We start from the raw sequence: 19,491 nt of genomic DNA, 5'->3' as shown, positions 1-19,491 counted from the left end.
CCTCGGGTGAAGCGCTGCCGAGCGGGAGCCTTGAATTATAGGAATTACTAATACAATGAGAAATAAGCCACTAAGGAATGTTTAATGCTGGAACATATCCTTCCCTGCACAAAAACAACCCTGACCACAAGGCAGGCGCACACTCAGGCACCCATGGTGGCCTACGGGTGACTATAATGGCTCTCGACTCCTAAAAGTGCACCAGTGCCTGGAGAAAGTAGAAGAGCGCGTCTCAATAAATATATTGCATTTCTGACTCAACTCTTTCATGCATGGCAACACAGAAACCTCCCTTGCTGCATTCGTTGTGTGAAAGATTAGTACATCTGGTGCCAAGTCTCCTGCTGGAGAAGGGTACCCGATCGGCGTGAGCATACATAGAGGATGTGGCCTAATGGCTAGAACGGTCGGCCTTGACGCTGGGGAACTGGGTTCGAGTCTCGGCAGGGACGCTCAACATTCTGTGATTCTGGACAAACCACTTAATCTCCCCGTGCCTAACAAAAATGAATGTGTCTGTCTGTAACGCAACTGGTGCTCATGTAAAGCGCTCTGATACCTTCGGGTTAAGTTAGCGCTATAGAAAACTAAAAATAAGAAAAACCGTAAATTGTGTGACCTTCAGTGTGCCCAATAATTGAGATTTATGCATACTCTGCTCAGGCTTTGTGGTAATATACATAAAGGCCAAAATTAGCGTCACATGCAGAATGACATACATACACTCCTAGGTACCATTGGCAATTATTTTTTTGTGCTTTTTTTTTTAAGTAAATTAAATTGCACATGGCAGTACATCCTTCTGATACATCAGCTTACAGAAGAGCGAGCTACATAGAGAAAAGGAAGAAAAGGGAGAACATTCAAGTCACACCACAGTCTACCGAAAAAAAAGATTCAGATAGTTCAGAATGTCTGCCTTTTAAAAATCTGATATTATATTTATGCATCATAAACTTGTTTTGCTAATTACAGCTCCCAATCGAGTTTTACCTCAATGGATCAATGCATCTGCTATGAACATTTCTGCGCAACCTGAAAATCAGAGATTTGAATCACAGTAGAAACAAGAATTGGCAAATAGTTTTGCCTGTGAGAATAGGGATGCTGACCTAATGGTTTTTATGTTTTCCCAGATGGTCTTTATGAATCTACATGCACAATGCTTCTTTTTAAAATCAGAAGAAAAATCATTCTAAGATTTCTGTCATGTCTGTGCACTCATGTGTGTACACACACAGCAGCCATCTTGGATTGGTTTTCCTTTTGCTTTAATAAAAAGATTTTCAGGATGGCCGCCATGTGCAAGCGTACATGCTTACTCCAGCAACTCAACTCCGGTTGAGACACCATCCAGAAATGGATGCGCCAGCCTATTTTAAGCTTAACTAGTCCAAGACAAAATGGCTATTATTTGCCAAGAGCAACAAGGAATCCCAACTTTAACCCTTAACTTCTCAAATGAAGCTGGACCGATTCGCTCCTCAGCTTCCACTCAACTCAAAATCTTTTCCCTTTGTTCTCACAATCTAGTGGTGGAGGCACTAGCAGTCAGCTGCACATACCCTGGAGTCACCAAAAATCATAAAATGACATCATAAAGTTATTTTATAGTTGATGAATACCAAGGTCCTACCACCACTATCCCCTAAAGTTAGACAAAATGAATGGTCTCGATCAAGATTATTAAAGTATGTTTCAGCACTCTCTACTATATGTTCAATCAAGATTCAAATTCAAAGTAGGACAAGCAAAAAAAAATGTATGAATATGGGATTCCTTTCTAGGGACACAGTAATCACATGATGATCCAATGTGAAGTATAAATGGTATTCTTTATTTCATGATGTTCTTCACACTCTTCATATCATATTGATGCACGATTCAATGTCTTGTTGTAGCCAACACGTTTCGTTCATAAGAACTTCTTCAGGGCTCCTGTGTCCAATATAGTTCTTTATCAATCAGGGGTTTATAAAGTGCCCTACTCACCCGTGAGGGTCTCAAGGCACTGGGGGGAGCTCCAGAACAGTCAAAGAGCCAGGTCTTGAGGTCCTTCCTCGATGTGTGCAGGGTCAGGGAGCGGCTGATGTTCACAGGGAGCTCGTTCCAGGTCTGGGCTGCGATGTAGGAAAAGGCTCTCCCACCTGCTCTGTTTCTGCGGATGCAGGGGACCTCTGCCAGGGCAAGCTCGGCTGAACGGAGGTTCCTCTTGGGTATGTGGGAGGAGACTCTCTCATTGAGGTATTTGGAAACGATGTTGTTGAGGGATTTGTAGGTGTGGGTGAGGAGCTTGAAGGTGACCCTCTTCTTGATGGGGAGCCAGTGGAGGTCGCGTAGGTGTTTGGTCATGTGTTTGTGATGCGGTGTCCTGAGGACGAGTCTGGCTGCAGTGTTCTGGATGGTTTGGAGTTTGTGTTTAAGAGTTCTTTTGATTCCGGCGTATAGGGTGTTGCCGTAGTCCAATCTGCTGGTTATGAGTGCGTGGGTGACGGTCCTTCTGCAGTCGTTGGGGATCCATTTGAAGGTCTGGCGGAGGATGCGCAGGCAGTTGAAACTGGAGGAAGTTGATCTAACCACAAACATGTGTCATCTCGATGCATCCATTCCTGTGCAAATATTAGTACATAATATCCTCCTTTGGTATGGAGTGCCATTCCAAAATTAGCAGCCGTATCGTAAGAGTTCCTTTTTCTTCAGAGAAAACATCGACAGGAGGTCTAAGACAGCATGGTCCTACAAAATGTGAAACCCTTCGTCCTTGAAGCCAGCATCATAACGATCTTCTCTGGTCCTCTAGCACCACACTGGAGGCAATGCCCTACTCCAGAGTCTCCCCAACATTACACTGGCCTCTGCGAAAGACATCTTGCATCATGTCTCATCAAAGACTTGAAGAAGGTCAGCCATATGACCCTAATCCTGAGAGACCGACACTGGCTCTGGTTCCAGGCCTGCATCCTCTTCAGCACCGGCTGTATCACCAACAAGGGTACAAGGTGTGGTGCCCCCGCACACTTATTGACATGTCCACCACCTTGAGTGGGGAGTGCCCAATCTGAACCGAAGACGGCAAATAACAAAATGCAAAAAAGAGAAAACTAGAAGACAGTCCTGCACTGTCTACGCTCCAAAGACATGCAAAGATATCTCCATCGACATCTGTAAAGTACCACCTCTCCTGCAATTCAGAAAGAACCAAGAAAATCCCCTCTTCAGAGAACATTACATCATCATAATTTAGGATCCAACGCCCTCATATGAAATGAAATGAATTTGTACTTGTAAAGCGCACTGCTGCCCCAGCAAAGGGACGTCCTGGCGCTGTACTCATACCACTGTGGAACCATTCCTGGCTTTTCCTTGTGAAATGTCCACTCCTGGGGACCCCCAAGGTGAAGCTAGGCATCCCAGCGCTGTTGGGGAGATTAAGCAAGCTATTGCCCAGAGTTGGACCCATGATTAGAATAGGCACCGAGGCAAGAATTATCAGGTCCGAGGAATTGAGCTCAAGACCCGCCAAGGCGGGAATTGAACCCTTGTTGCAGGCCAGACCTCTGCATCAGTGTCTGCCACTCTAACCATTGAGCCACACTTCCCCTCAATGTAAACAATCTTGAATCGTATCCTATATATCCCCATTTCATACTCAGCACTCTGTTACTCTCTAGCTATATTTGTGCTGTACACATAGACCCATGTGAATATATACACATGAAGGCACCTGTTCAAACAAGCACTGGCAAAGCCAATAGGTCTGGTGTTGGCTTCCAGTCTTTTGATAATCTTCATTACAAAAACATTAAAAAACACAAATGAGATAACATTTACAAAGTACATACACACGTATTAGCCCACCAGTTCCTGACAGTGAAAAGGACCACTTTCTGTGTGAGTGACACCCCCGTGCTTGGGGAGACGCTGTCACTCATGTAAAGTATCACTTGGTTTCGTACTAGGGTCTTTCACGTTCATTTTGTAATAGTTCCAGAATTCCTGACACTGAAGTTACAACTCCAGAAGTAGAATTTTTTTAATCTAAAATAAACTCACTTACTCCTGCAGTAATCTCGTCATCACCAGAACAAGGGGGTCATTTAAAATCTCCTGAATGTTCCAGAGAGGAAAATGTCCGGGTTAGCATCTCTGATATTATTTCTGATGTACTCAATATAAATATGTCTGATATTTACAGAGTGCTGCAGAGGTAATACTGTGGTTGGTCACAGCAATGCCGTACACCTACAGTTAAATATTGAAAATGTTTCCATAAGCATTGTTGTAATGGCCAGCTGGAACAACGGGCTACTCCCCAAATTCTACAGACACGTTTCAGCCATGTTGCAATATTTTATGGACATGCTCTTCTTCAGGGCTTTAAAATGCCAGAAAAAAAGGGGATAGATGTGATGATGCTATATTTAATGCTTCAACTGACTTACATTAATACTACGCATCACTGCTGTAGAATGTAATTACTGCACCGTGGATAATTACCACAGATTTAGAACCACCCATTAAATGAAGGCTATGAACTGTTATTTATGTATTTTACTGCCTCGTGTACAGTAGTGCGCACCTCTCTGATAAATTCTGCTTTAGAAACAGAAGATTCAGACCCCCCCCCACACCCCTCAAATGAATTCCCTTTCTTTGATATCTGTTGGCCACTCTTTTCTTGCTTGTCAAATTACAAAGATCGCCCGTTCGACATTGTTCTGAAATTCCAGCTTTTCATAGATTGTATTGGTTTCGCAACACGTGTGTACTAGCATTTGAAATGCACAATTATCAATGACAATGCTATTTTTTGACTTTGCAAACGGTGTAAAGGTTAGTATTAAATTGCACAGATTAGAAAGCAAATTTTCGGTGCAATCTAATTAATCGGGCGATTGGTGGTTCTAGTGACTATTTTACAGAGCGCCCAGAGGCGATATTTAGCTGCCTTCGGAGCTTTACTTTACCCACCTTTGAAAAGCACATACACGCTTACCTGTGGCTCCCATCACCGCGATGGTCTTTAACGTGTGTAGCAGAAGGAACAAGGGTAAACATCTCCATGGGCCAGTAACGCCCATCTGCTGGCTGTCCCTGGCCCAGGGTGGGCCACGGTGCTGGAGTCGGGGTCCAAGTGTGTCCACGTGCCCGGGGGAGCTGGAGAAAGGCGCGCGGCGCAGGCTGGGTGTACACACCTGAATAGCCGTGGCTGGCTGCAGGGTAACTGGGTTTGCCTTTCACAGGAGGTGGGCGGGGCACAAGCATCTTGGAAAGACGATTCTGCTGTGCCCTAAGGAATACCTGGCGTGTTGTTGTGAGTGGAGGCCGAGGGAGGCTCGTCCACGTGAATGCACGGTCTCATGTTACCTTTATCTCTTTGGAAAAGTACCCGCACTGTTCTGTTGAAAGAATTACAGACCGGCTCTGCGACACCAGTACAATCCTATTAAAAGTGCTGTTACTTCTTCAGAGTCCTGCCCGCCACATGATAGACAGAGCACACCGTCCCTCCTTTGAAGTGCCGCTACTGTCCTATTACACGCATGCCAGAGATTCAGAGAACTGCCCCTCCTATTTTAGATAGAGGGCACCATCCATTGTTTGAATTGCCAGCACTGATACTGCCCTATTACAAATAAACATGTCCTTTAAATCCTGCCTGTCCTCTTGAAGATAGAGGGCACCATCCACTCTTTGAAGTGCCGCTACTGCTACTGTCCTATTACAAGTAAACATGTCCTTCAGAGAACTCTCCGTCCTATAGAAGATAGGGGACACATCCCTTCCTTGAAGTGCCAGCACTGATACTCCCCTATTACAAGTAAACATGTCCTTCAGAGAACTGCCCATCCTGTTGACGAGAGAGGGCGTATCCCTTCTTTGAAGTGCCACCACTGATACTGCCCTATTACAAGTAAACATGTCCTTCAGAGAACTGCCCGTCCTGTTGACGAGATTTGGCGTATCCCTTCCTTGAAGTGCCAGCACTGATACTGCCCTATTACAAGTAAACATGTCCTTCAGAGAACTGCCCGTCCAATTGAAGACAGAGGACACATCCCTTCATTGAAGTGCCAGCACTGATACTGCCCTATTACAAGTAAACATGTCCTTCAGAGAACTGCCCGTCCTGTTGACAAGAGAGGGCGCATCCCTTCCTTGAAATGCCAGCACTGATACTGCCCTATTACAAGTATACGTCCTTCAGAGAACTGCCCATCTTATTGAAGATAGACGGCGCATCCCTTCTTTGAAGTGCCAGCACTGATACTGCCCTATTACAAGTAAACATGTCCTTCAGAGAACTGCCCGTCCTCTTGAATATAGAGGGCACATCCATTCTTTGAAGTGCCAGCACTGATACTGCCCTATTACAAGTAAACATGTCCTTCAGAGAACTGCCCGTCCTATTGAAGATAGAGGACACATCCCTTCTTTGAAGTGCCACCACTGATACTGCCCTACTACAAGTAAACATGTCCTTCAGAGAACTGCCTGTCCTCTTGACGAGAGAGGGTGCATCCCTTCCTTGAAGTGCCAGCACTGATACTGACCTATGACAAATAACGTCCTTCAGAGAACGGCCCATCTTATTGAAGATAGACGGCGCATCCCTTCTTTGAAGTGCCAGCACTGATACTGCCCTATTACAAGTAAATATGTCCGTCAGAGAACTGGCCGTCCTCTTGAATATAGAGGGCACATCCATTCTTTGAAGTGCCAGCACTGATACTACTCTATTACAAGTAAACATGTCCTTCAGAGAACTACCCATCCTGTTGACGAGAGAGGGGGCATCCCTTCTTTGAAGTGCCAGCACTGATACTGCCCTATTACAAGTAAACATGTCCTTCAGAGAACTGCCTGTCCTAGAAGTGCCAGCACTGATACTGCTCTATTACAAGTAAACATGTCCTTCAGAGAACTGCCCGTCCTGTTGATGAGAGAGGGTGCATCCCTTCTTTGAAGTGCCAGCACTGATACTGCCCTATTACAAGGATACATGTCCTACAGAGAACTGCCCGTCCTATTGAAGATAGACGGTGCAACCCTTCTTAGAAGCGCCAGCACTGATACTACCCTATTACAAGTAAGCATGTCACTCTGAGAACTGCCCGTCCTATTGAAGATAGACGGAGCATCCCTCCTTTGAAGTGCCAGCACTGATGCTGCCCTATTACAAGTAAACATGTCCCTCAGAGAACTGCCCGTCCAATTGAAGCTAGACGGAGCATCCCATCTTTGAAGTGCCAGCACTGATACTGCCCTATTACAAGTAAACATGTCCTTCAGAGGACTGCCCGTCACACTGAAGATGGACGGTCCATCCCTTCTTTGAAGGTTAGGAACTGATACTGCTCCATTACAAGTAACACAAGTTTGTGTGTAAGCCATTGGATCTTCAATAAGAAAGGTCCTAGCTTCTTGCACCCCCTTCTTACCGCCTATAGACCTGCATGCTGCCTAAGGTCCTTGGGCACGGCAACGCTAATTGTGCCTAAGGTTCCGAAGGTACGAGCTGGTGGGAGTTCCTTCGGCTTCCTTGCGCGGCAAAGACCTGGAATGACCTCCCTGCTGACTTAAGGATGTGTCCGTCGGAGACTCTGTTTTGGAAAAAGCTTAAGACTTGGCTATTCCACCATCCTCCTGGTGGTCGCAAATAGGCCCCTGTAGCTGTTCCATGGGGGGGTTCTGGCTTTATGGTGTGTGGGGTGGTTCTGGTCCTTCTGTTGGGTACTAATCTGGTGTTCTAGCACTGGGACACTCTGTTGGAGTAGCCAGGCGCTCTACAAGCTGTATAATAATAATAAACATGTCCTTCAGAGAACTCAGGAGGCATTGGAATTCTCATTCCAAGTGGAGCATGTACCTTCCCCTTAACATAAGTTAAAGTCGAAAGGTGTGATCCCTCCCTTTCAGACCCGGCATTGCATCCATAATGCCCTTATCTTCTGGTGTTTTTGGGGACATCCACTTGTGTCGTATGTAAGTGTGCCAAGCAGTCTGCATCCACGGAGTTCTTACCTCCATTTAGCATTGCCTGGGGTCTCGGGTTTCCTCCAGTTCTGTGCAATGTCTCGCTTGGCCAAGATCAGCCTCAAAATCAATCAATCAATCAGTAGAATTATAGGGCCTCATTTATGAGGCCTTGCGTCAGTTTTGCGCTTCCGATGCGTCACTTTTTGTGAATCATCGGTGGCGTAAAACATGCCTCCTGTTGCGCACTATTTACAAAGTGACGCATCTAAGCAGATGCGTCACTTTGTAAACCCCTGCGCTACATTATACCTGCGTCAGGTATAATGTATGCAGAGGGGGCGTTCCCCCGCAAAAAGCCTCGTAATAGTGACGCAGTGAAATCTATGAGATTTCACTGCGTCACTTTTAGGACGCTGTTGCGTCAAAATCTTGCGCCTGCCTCACAGCAGGCGTAAGACTGACGCAAGCCCTTTCACATGGGGCTTTCCCCATGTGAAAGGACGCATTGCTGGAGTTGCGTCACTTTTGTGACACACTCCAGCAATGCGTGACTTTTGCGCTTACAGATACGTCAGAAATACTGACGTATCTGTAACTCCTTGCGACATGATGCGTCATACTGTAAATATGATGACTCAATCATGTCGCAAGGAGTGCTCACTGAGAAGTGACGCATCGCTGCTTTCACGCAGCGATGCGTCATTTCTCTTAAATGAGGCCCATAGAGCGCAGCTTGTCACCCACTGGGGTCTCCAGGCACTGAACGTGAATATATGACTGAGGAATGGCTGTTCATATCCAGTCAAACTGATGTCTTCAGCATATTCAGTAAGGCTCTCTGAGGGGGTTGAGGGCAGCAGGCATACCTAGGAACTCTGCACACAGCTCCCTGACTGCATCCCAGAACCCTTGGAGGACACTACAAGCCCAGACTGTGGGTTAGGAATCCCCATGCTCTGCAGGATATCCGAGGCATCCAAGCAAGGCTTCCCTATGCATGTCCTGAGTATGCAGCAGTATCTCGCCAGCGCTGGGAAGCCCAAGGGCAGCCATGCGCTCTATAAGTCCTTCATTCATTCATTCGCAATACCCTTAGGTATTACTGTCTAATTCAGTATCTGGTTGCGCAGCGCTGGGAAGCCCAAGGGCAGCCATGCGCTCTATAAAAACTTCATTCATTCATTCATTCAACATGGTGATCTCTCTGGGCACCATGAGATCTGCAAATCTGTGTCATTGAGTGGACCTAAGTCCTGTTCCCGGGACTGCCTAAGAATAGAACATTTGTGTCCCTCTCCAGCTCATTTATGGTGAGATGTACCTCGAGGGAATTGAAATCAGACATCTTGTCAATCTAGGCAAGCAAAGTAGGGAGACAATTTAGGCAAGAACTTTTTTTTTTTTTTTTTAAATAAATAGTATACAATCACAATTACTGCTGCAGGGTTAACCACAGCTGGCATAGATCATTAGTACAGTGCTGTTTATGCGGTAACCCCCTTGCTGGTTAGATTTTTGATAGGTGTAAGGAGGAAAGGGCAGAAAAGTTAGAGATGAGAGAGAGAAAGTGGATAGGACATGCAGATAGAGAGGTATACGTTCTTGGTTTAACATTAGCGACCAATACATCAACTGCAATTCGTTTTATCTCAACTCGAGATTATTAACCCCTTCGGCGCTCATGACGAGCTCAGCTCGTCATGAGCGTAACGTGCCCTACGCTGATGATGAGCTGAGCTCGTCATGTAACGCGGGTTTTTTCAAATCGCAGCGCGCAGCGGGAAAACCGCTAGCGCGCATGCGGTTAAGCTAGTCTTCGAGTCCATCTGGTTCATGCTTGTGCTGTGCCTTGGGCCGTGGATCGTACAGTACTTTAAAGCTGTATAACAGTGTTACAAGAGGAGAAGGTGTGCACCTAACTGTCTTAGGTGCTGCAGGAGGAGGGCTGAGTGTTGGGGTCGGGGGGGTCTCTCAAAGGACAACCACCATATAAGAAGTGCAATGGTGAAGTTTCCAGAAGCACCTATATTTCAGTTTTGTACGCTGGATTCAGCGCCGGCTTTAGTGCTGGTGGCGACTACCAATGACCTCCTCTTCGGATTCCCTCACTACCACCCGGCAAAAGTGACCCTCCTCTCTCCACTGACCCTCTCTCACATACATTTGATTTGATTTAAAGTGCTAGTAAAGGCTGACTTTACTAATCCACCCAGCTATCCACATAAAATACAGATCTGTTCTTTGCAGCAGGCATGTTCACCCTCTACGTGACTTTATGGAGAGTTAAAGCTGCCTCTAGAAAAAACTCTGATCCCTCTCTTTAGCAGGACCATTAGTCACAAGAATTATCTTGACATTTGTATTGCTGCCTGAAAGCAAGACACACATGGAACCAGTGTGAACAGCAGTGACAATAGAGGGCATCTTGGATGAGTGCCACTGTCTTTTGGAAAAGGATTGGACGGAAATCCATATACGTGCACACTGAGCACAGGATTTGTGTTCAATAGGTATTTGTAAGAGATAAAGATTGGCCCAAAATGTATCCTAGTGAGGAGTGAGAATAGATATCCCCAGTCATATTTGTCAAATGATTTTTCCAAGTTGATCAGAAGCATGACACTAGGAGGGTCATTAGTATGACCCGCCCGCCATCCTGTCGGAATTCGGGACCGCCCGCCATAAGGGCGGGGGTCCCGTGGGGGGTATTAGGATGTGCCCGCCACTTTGGCGGGTACATCCTGCATTTTTAGCATTGTGGCGGGTGGTGCTCTCTGCACCGCCCACAACAATGCTAAAAATGCATTTCAGCATTTGCATTAACAAAGCGGCAGGCACCGCGCGGTGCCTGCCGCTCTGTCAATGCAAATGAAGGGGGATACCCCCCACCTATACTTCACTCTGGGGGTCCGCAGGGGCCCCCCAGAGTGAAGACCGCATGCCTTTTACACCAGAAAACAACCATCATAATATGGCTGGCGGTGTCTGATAGACGCCGCCACCATATTATTCCTTTTCCGCCCTGACCGCAAGGCGACTGAGCTGGAAAAGCGGCGGACGGTCCCCCCGCCATACTAATATGGTGGGGGGGAATGAGTGTGGATGTCGGGCGGATTGCCCCCGCCAGGCTGGCGGTGGCTACCGCCAGCCTGCCGGGGGCAATCCGCCCGACATCATAATGGGCCCCTAAGTACCCAGAATCGTGTGCCTGGGCCATGGCATTGACTAGTCGCCCAATGTGATGGGTGGGTCTATGGGACATGAAGCCGCTCTCACCTTGATGGATTAGACCTTGGGTCACCTCTAGCAGGAGATTCACTAGTGGTTGTCCAGGATGTTGGCTTCTGTGTTTGTTAATGAAATAGTCAATCATGGAGTAGTTGTAGTCAATACCACCAAGATAGGTAAGAACAAATAATACAGAATATAGGGAGGTTAGGTGAGCATGCAATGTGAAAAGAAAAAGAACCCTCAGGCACCAACATATAGTTGGTAGCCAGTTGTCTTCATTGGGTTCTTATTGGAAATGAAAATATCCATAGTATAGTGAACAGGTGAGGTAAAAGGAGTGTGGACTACTCCCCAAAATGAAATATTTATTTAATAAGAGGGTAGTTCTAACTCCATTAAAACCAGTGGAATAGCGGACTTATACGTGGTTATGTTAATTTGAACCTTAAAGTCCTATCAAAAAAAGTGAAAGTAAAGGTCAACATGTTTCTGCCAGTGAGCTAATAATCAGCTCGGCATTCGTCAGGACCAATAAAACACCGTCCTCACTCCAAAGATGACACGCGCTAAGGTGTCGAAACCATGTGGGGTGGGCGGGAGCGTTTATACAACCTTTATTGTGTAAGTTGCACTGATGTTGTCTCCTATTGTCTCTCCAGTAAGTGAGAGGTAAATGGATCTGCAATATATAAACACAATCGCATAAACAGATTGATAGGTGAATTCCCTTCAAGAGGAAGAACATGGAGGAGAAAAAACCGTGTTATTTATTCACAGAAAAACATTGCTCTGCTTACTAACTCCCCAATCAGACCACAAGATTATTAGGATCTAATATACCAGACATTTTCTCGTATCGTGATTACACTGCAAAGAAAATTGTACTTTGCAAAACAGAGCGCTGCTCATAAATCAACAGAGCTCCTGAACTTATGTTTTGTCAATACAGACTATGCTTAAAAATACCGCACTACATTTCGAGCGGATCATAATGCATGTCATGTGAATATATATCAATCAAGGAAGTGCATAGTTCGTTAAAATGAGAACATCTTCAAAGGGAGCGATAGAGTAAACTGTGTCCGTGGTACTCACAGTCTGTGGCTATTCGAGGCGCCCCTTAGGCTAGTGGCAGGGGGAAACCTTCACGCCCAGCCAGTCTGCAGGAAAAATGGGCAACAAAGATAAAGTCCGTTACTAATTATTAATCACGGGGAAAAAGATTTGTTTTGAAAGGCGACACCCGCCAGAGCAACCGAAGGCGTTTCTCCGTTCACTTACTTGATGCCGGGCGACTGCCCTCCTCGTCACCTACAAAATCCACATCCACAGCCCGAAACAACCAGGAACCGGTCTGGTTTTAAAGCTTAAATGAAAAACGTAGGGGACGTGACTGGCGATCATGTGACAGCGTCACTCCCGGTCACGTGGCCATCTCTTTGGACTACGTTTTTAAAGAAACAATGTTGTTTATTTTAAATAAGGATTTTATCGGGTAGGATTAAATGGATCAAGAGTAGTACGTGTATAACGTTATTGACAGGGAAAACTGTCCAGAATGGGCAAATTGAAATAGCAATATAGCAAAATTGTGTCATGGCCTGTATAGTTAGTATGAGCCAATTAGGTGTGGTTTCTCCATCATCGTGATTAAAGATATAAACAGGACAAGTCCCAAGGTTTTAACCATAAAAAAGATGAAGAATTCGAAACCCAAGTTTGGAGAGGTCACTACATGTCAACCTATATCCTACGGTAAAGTATTATGGTAGAATTTACAGAGACCAAAAGTATTAATGCCTAATCCCTATGTGGGTAGAAATACATATTTGGGGTGCTTAAGGCAGAAAAACAAGGTACAGAATTAATGTCCAAGATAGGTTCATCTCCGCATCACTGACCCCCAAGGAATATCATCGTTGAGGCCATGTGTATGTGTGGAAAGGCGGTAAACCCATCTTTGCTTCTTTTCAAAGATTTTATTCTCATTGGTCTGGGACAACTGTTCTATTACAGTCCATCTTATATCATTTGGACAATGTCCACATTCAAGGTAGTGAGCCGTGAGTTTAGTGGTACTCCTGCCACACCTCACGTTACTACGGTGTTCCCCAATACGTGTTTTTATTTTTCTTGTGGTCATACCCACATACCTAAGGTTGCAGGGACAGGTTATCAAATAGATAACATTGCTCGAATTGCAATTTGTATGGCCTCTAATGTGCCATATTTTACCCTCTTCCAAATTCAAGGTTTTTACACTTGTAGTCAAATGACAAACGCTGCATCCTCCACATGGGAAGTGGCCTGTTACGGGGGGTAAGCCCCATACATTTTCAAGGGTCTGGTCATTTGAAAAGTGATTAGTTCTGGGGCGTGTATGAACAAGAGCATCTTGTAAACTTCTCTCACGTTTGTAAGAAAAGAGTGGTTTTTGCCACACACGGCCATTGCTGGTAAGAATGCGCCAGTGCTTACTGATGCAACGACTCACTGCATTGGAAATATTGTTGTAGGTCGTTACACAGGTCAAAGGAATTTCAGCATTAGTCTCCCTGTTATGATCCTCCAAGAGGGCCTCTCTATTGTTATTTCTTGCCCGTTTGCGACTCTTATGGAGTATTCTTTTCGGGTAGCCCCTAGTCAATAGCTTGTTGGTCAGATCTTCTGCTTGGCTGTTAAAATCCCCGAGTTTACTGCAATTTCTGCGAATTCGCAAGTATTGCCCAAAGGGTAAATTTTCCCGCAGCGGGCGTGGGTGGAAACTTGCGAAATGCAGCAGATTGTTTTTGCTTGTAGGTTTGTAAAAAGTTTTACTTGTTAGGTGGCCATTTTCTTTGGTCAATGTAACATCCAGAAAAACGATGGAGTCTGGGTCATAATGATGGGTAAATCGTAAATGGGGATCACAAGTATTCACCCAGTCGAAAAAGGAGAGGAGACTTTCCTCGGAGCCTTTCCAAATTAAAAGCACATCATCAATGTACCTCTGCCACAGGATAACATTGAGAGAATACGGGTTGGAAACTGCCAAGATATGCGTCTTCTCAAAATTGTGCACATACAGCCCTGCAATGCTCGGGGCAAAAGTTCTGCCCATCGAAGTGCCAGTCTTTTGTAGATAGATGGTGTCTTCATTTGGAAGAAGTTGCGTTTCAAGGCTAGGGTGGCACAATCGATGACAAAGGTTTTGGAGGTGGTGTAATTCCAATCCGTTTGATCCAGCAAATCCGCCAGTACTTTCAGAGTTGCATCTTGTGGGATGCATGTATATAGACTTTCAATGTCTAAAGACACCAAGAGAGAGGCCAAATCAGTCTCAGAATTGCCACTTAATTGGAGCGAGATAGATAAGGATCACACACTCACTTTGGGTGAATAGGAAAGCCCTCACACACCGACCTAGTCAGTGTCATGCTTCATCATTGGGCCCCACCAAAGAGGCCGAGTGCCTCTTTGGTGTGCTACAACGCCAGAAAGACTGCGGAGCTGGTTGTGTGAAGAAGGGCGTGTTGTGAGGGTGAGTTAAGTTAAAAGTGTCTAGACGAGTATCAAAAATAAAAATTTTAATAAATGATCCCTAAGACACGAATTTACAAGTATTATGTGTCTGAATTTAGTTGCCAAGGTTTAGGAATGGTAAAATTCAGAGAAATACAATAAATCAGTCAGTCAACATGTTTCTGCCATTTTGGAGGCTTAAATTTACCAAGGCATTTATCAGGACTATACCCCGGCGGTATGGACTCTCTAATCGTCCACCCTAACCAAGGGACGTGAAAGTGAAAAAAAGGGGTGAAAAAAGTGCATAAAAATGGGAGAGCGAAGGCTCGATCCCAAAAAAACTCCAGAAATCTCCTGAATTTGGAGTTTTTTTGGGATCGAGCCTTCGCTCTCCCATTTTTATGCACTTTTTTCACCCCTTTTTTTCACTTTCACGTCCCTTGGTTAGGGTGGACGATTAGAGAGTCCATACCGCCGGGGTATAGTCCTGATGAATGCCTTGGTAAATTTAAGCCTCCAAAATGGCGGAAACATGTTGACTGACTGATTTATTGTATTTCTCTGAATTTTACCATTCCTAAACCTTGGCAACTAAATTCAGACACATAATACTTGTAAATTCGTGTCTTAGGGATCATTTATTAAAATTTTTATTTTTGATACTCGTCTAGACACTTTTAACTTAACTCACCCTCACAACACGCCCTTCTTCACACAACCAGCTCCGCAGTCTTTCTGGCGTTGTAGCACACCAAAGAGGCACTCGGCCTCTTTGGTGGGGCCCGATGATGAAGCATGACACTGACTAGGTCGGTGTGTGAGGGCTTTCCTATTCACCCAAAGTGAGTGTGTGATCCTTATCTATCTCGCTCCAATTAAGTGGCAATTCTGAGACTGATTTGGCCTCTCTCTTTTTGTTTATCTACATTGAACCGGGGACTGAGAGAAGCCTCCTTGACTCTCCCTACCTCTCCCATTTTTGTTTTGTAAAGACACCAAGAAACATGGTTCTTCAGGCAATTTGACAGTTAGAAGCATCGAAAGAAGACTCTTAGTGTCCTTGATGTAAGTACTGGTGGACTGTACCAATGGTTTAAAAAAGAAATCGCAATATTTGGAAAGTGGCTCCAACTGGGAACCAATCCCTGAGACTATAGGTCTCCCCGGAGGCGGGATCCTATTTTTGTGGGTTTTAGGAAGTGTGTAAAAATTTGGGATTTTTTCATCAGAGTTGGTTAGGAAGTCAGCTTCCTGTTTAGTTATGTAGCCATCTCTCTCTGCTGTCATGACCAGTTCCATGATTTCGTCTTTCAGAAAAGGGGTGGGATCTTGTTGGAGGATGATATAGCTGGTGGTGTCACTCAGTAGTCGTCTGCACTCCTGATCATATGCGGAGGAATCCTGTATGACAATACCACCCCCCTTGTCTGCACTCTTAATGACAATCTCTTTGTTCATCTGGAGTGATTGGATCGCTTTATATTCACCAGCTTGTAGGTTCTTGAAAGGGGTCGGTTCTGCTAGTGATTCCACTTCACTGAGAACTGCCTGCTCAAAAGCTATTATGTCAGCGGGAACTAAATGTGCTGGTGGTGTGAAAGAGGATTTCTTCTTAAAGTTAGTGTCACTAACTGCGGCCTGATTTTCTATTGAATTGTGTTGTTCAAAGAATGTTTTCAGCCTGAGTTTTCTGAAAAACTCGCCGAGTTCACATTTTAATTTAAAGCGATCAAGGCGTGATGTAGGTATGAAGCCTAATCCTTTTTCTAAGACAGCAGTCTCTTCAGGGTTTAGGGTCACCTTTGACAAATTTGTTATTAAGGTTTGATGTTGCTGGGTCCCGCCCTCTGATCCTGAGTTTTGCTTCGTGTGTTGTCCCCTACTGCTTCTGTTGTGCCCCAGTGGACTTGGTTCCCCCCTCTCCTCTTGCCCCTGCCCCTCCGGCCAGAACCTAAAAAAGGCTGGGGAATTTTGCTATATTGCTATTTCAATTTGCCCATTCTGGACAGTTTTCCCTGTCAATAACGTTATACACGTACTACTCTTGATCCATTTAATCCTACCCGATAAAATCCTTATTTAAAATAAACAACATTGTTTCTTTAAAAACGTAGTCCAAAGAGATGGCCACGTGACCGGGAGTGACGCTGTCACATGATCGCCAGTCACGTCGCCTACGTTTTTCATTTAAGCTTTACAACCAGACCGGTTCCTGGTTGTTTCGGGCTGTGGATGTGGATTTTGTAGGTGACGAGGAGGGCAGTCGCCCGGCATCAAGTAAGTGAACGGAGAAACGCCTTCGGTTGCTCTGGCGGGTGTCGCCTTTCAAAACAAATCTTTTTCCCCGTGATTAATAATTAGTAACGGACTTTATCTTTGTTGTCCGTTTTTCCTGCAGACTGGCTGGGCGTGAAGGTTTCCCCCTGCCACTAGCCTAAGGGGCGCCTCGAATAGCCACAGACTGTGAGTACCACGGACACAGTTTACTCTATCGCTCCCTTTGAAGATGTTCTCATTTTAACGAACTATGCACTTCCTTGATTGATATATATTCACATGACATGCATTATGATCCGCTCGAAATGTAGTGCGGTATTTTTAAGCATAGTCTGTATTGACAAAACATAAGGTCAGGAGCTCTGTTGATTTATGAGCAGCGCTCTGTTTTGCAAAGTACAATTTTCTTTGCAGTGTAATCACGATACGAGAAAATGTCTGGTATATTAGATCCTAATAATCTTGTGGTCTGATTGGGGAGTTAGTAAGCAGAGCAATGTTTTTCTGTGAATAAATAACACGGTTTTTTCTCCTCCATGTTCTTCCTCTTGAAGGGAATTCACTTATCAATCTGTTTATGCGATTGTGTTTATATATTGCAGATCCATTTACCTCTCACTTACTGGAGAGACAATAGGAGACAACATCAGTGCAACTTACACAATAAAGGTTGTATAAACGCTCCCGCCCACCCCACATGGTTTCGACACCTTAGCGCGTGTCATCTTTGGAGTGAGGACGGTGTTTTATTGGTCCTGACGAATGCCGAGCTGATTATTAGCTCACTGGCAGAAACATGCTGACCTTTACTTTCACTTTTTTTGATAGGACTTTAAGGTTCAAATTAACATAACCACGTATAAGTCCGCTATTCCACTGGTTTTAATGGAGTTAGAACTACCCTCTTATTAAATAAATATTTCATTTTGGGGAGTAGTCCACACTCCTTTTACCTCACCTGTTCACTATACTATGGATATTTTCCTTTCCAATAAGAACCCAATGAAGACAACTGGCTACCAACTATATGTTGGTGCCTGAGGGTTCTTTTTCTTTTCACATTGCATGCTCACCTAACCTCCCTATATTCTGTATTATTTGTTCTTACCTATCTTGGTGGTATTGACTACAACTACTCCATGATTGGTTCTTTTCTTCCTCTATTGTGATGCGGTCACTCTTCTGTTGTTTATTACTGATATTTTTGAGGGGTATAAGAGTGTCCCTTTTTGACCCTTTCTCTTTGGTTGATTACATTGTTAATGAAATAGGCCTATTAGATGTAATAATAATATAATAATAATAATCCACATTTGTAAAGCGCACAATCACCCGTAAGGGTCTCTAGGCGCTGGGGGCCGTCGGGAAGATTAAGCGAGCTATTGCCCAGAGTCACATGGTGCTGGGCTAACCTGCCGCCGGAGCCGGGGATCGAACCCTGATTCCCAGATTCCAGCGTCAGTCGCCCTGGCCGCGGCGCCACACCTCTCCCAGTATGTAGCGCTGGCATTGGGAATGTCATGTCAGGTTTCAGAACCCCTGCACCTTCACACATACCTTTCAGACACATCAACCGCGCGGTGCCTGCTGCTTTGTAAATGCAAATGAAGGGGGGTATCACAGGTACCCCCCGTGTGCACCCCCACCTATACTTCACTCTGGGGGCCCACAAGGGGCCCCCAGAGTGAAGACCGCATGTCTTTCCGTGGCGGCATCGCCGCCCCGTAAAGGCACCTAAATACAACCATCATAATATGGCTGGCGGTGTCTGATAGACACCGCCACCATATTATTCCTTTTCCGCCCCGGCCGCAAGGCGACCGGGGCGGAAAAGCGGCGGTCGGTCTTTCCGTCCGCCGAGGTCCCCCCGCCATACTAATATGGCGGGGGGGGGAAATGAGTGTGGATGTCGGGCGGATTGCCCCCGACAGGCTGGCGGTGGCTACCGTCAGCCTGGCGGGGGCAATCCGCCCGACATCCTTATGGGCCCCTAAGTGTGCTATTGCCCAGAGTCACATGGTGCTTGGCTGAGCTGCCGCCAGAGCCGAGGATCGAGCCGTGAACCCTATGCTCCGAAGTCAGCTGCCCTGGCCGCTGCACCACACCGCTCCAGCCATATTTGTATCCAACCCCATGGAAAGGAGGACACAATTCTCATTCTCCGGCGTTTGCAATCACTCAAAAGCCTCCTTATGGGAGTTTGAATTAAAGGAGCAAAAAATAGGGCACAGAAATCGCTTCCTAGTATGAGAATACAGAGTGAAAAATACAATAAAGTGCAATGTGCTTTGGGTGACTATGTAATTGCATCGATAGATAGGCATTGTGGTTCTCCCCGGACTATATTCCTAGGAAACGTAACTATCAGGTGCAGTAGACTCAACTGTGATACACTAAGGCTCCCCGTTTAATGGTATTTCTTTTTTTGACATTTCCGTCTGTATTTATCCATATTTATTTTTTGACAACTTTATCTGTTTTTATCTATTATGGGCTTTG

The sequence above is a fragment of the Lissotriton helveticus genome, chromosome 11 (assembly GCF_964261635.1).
Source record: "Lissotriton helveticus chromosome 11, aLisHel1.1, whole genome shotgun sequence".
In the NCBI taxonomy this organism is placed as follows: Eukaryota; Metazoa; Chordata; class Amphibia; order Caudata; family Salamandridae; genus Lissotriton; species Lissotriton helveticus.
This window is presented reverse-complemented; position numbering follows the sequence as displayed.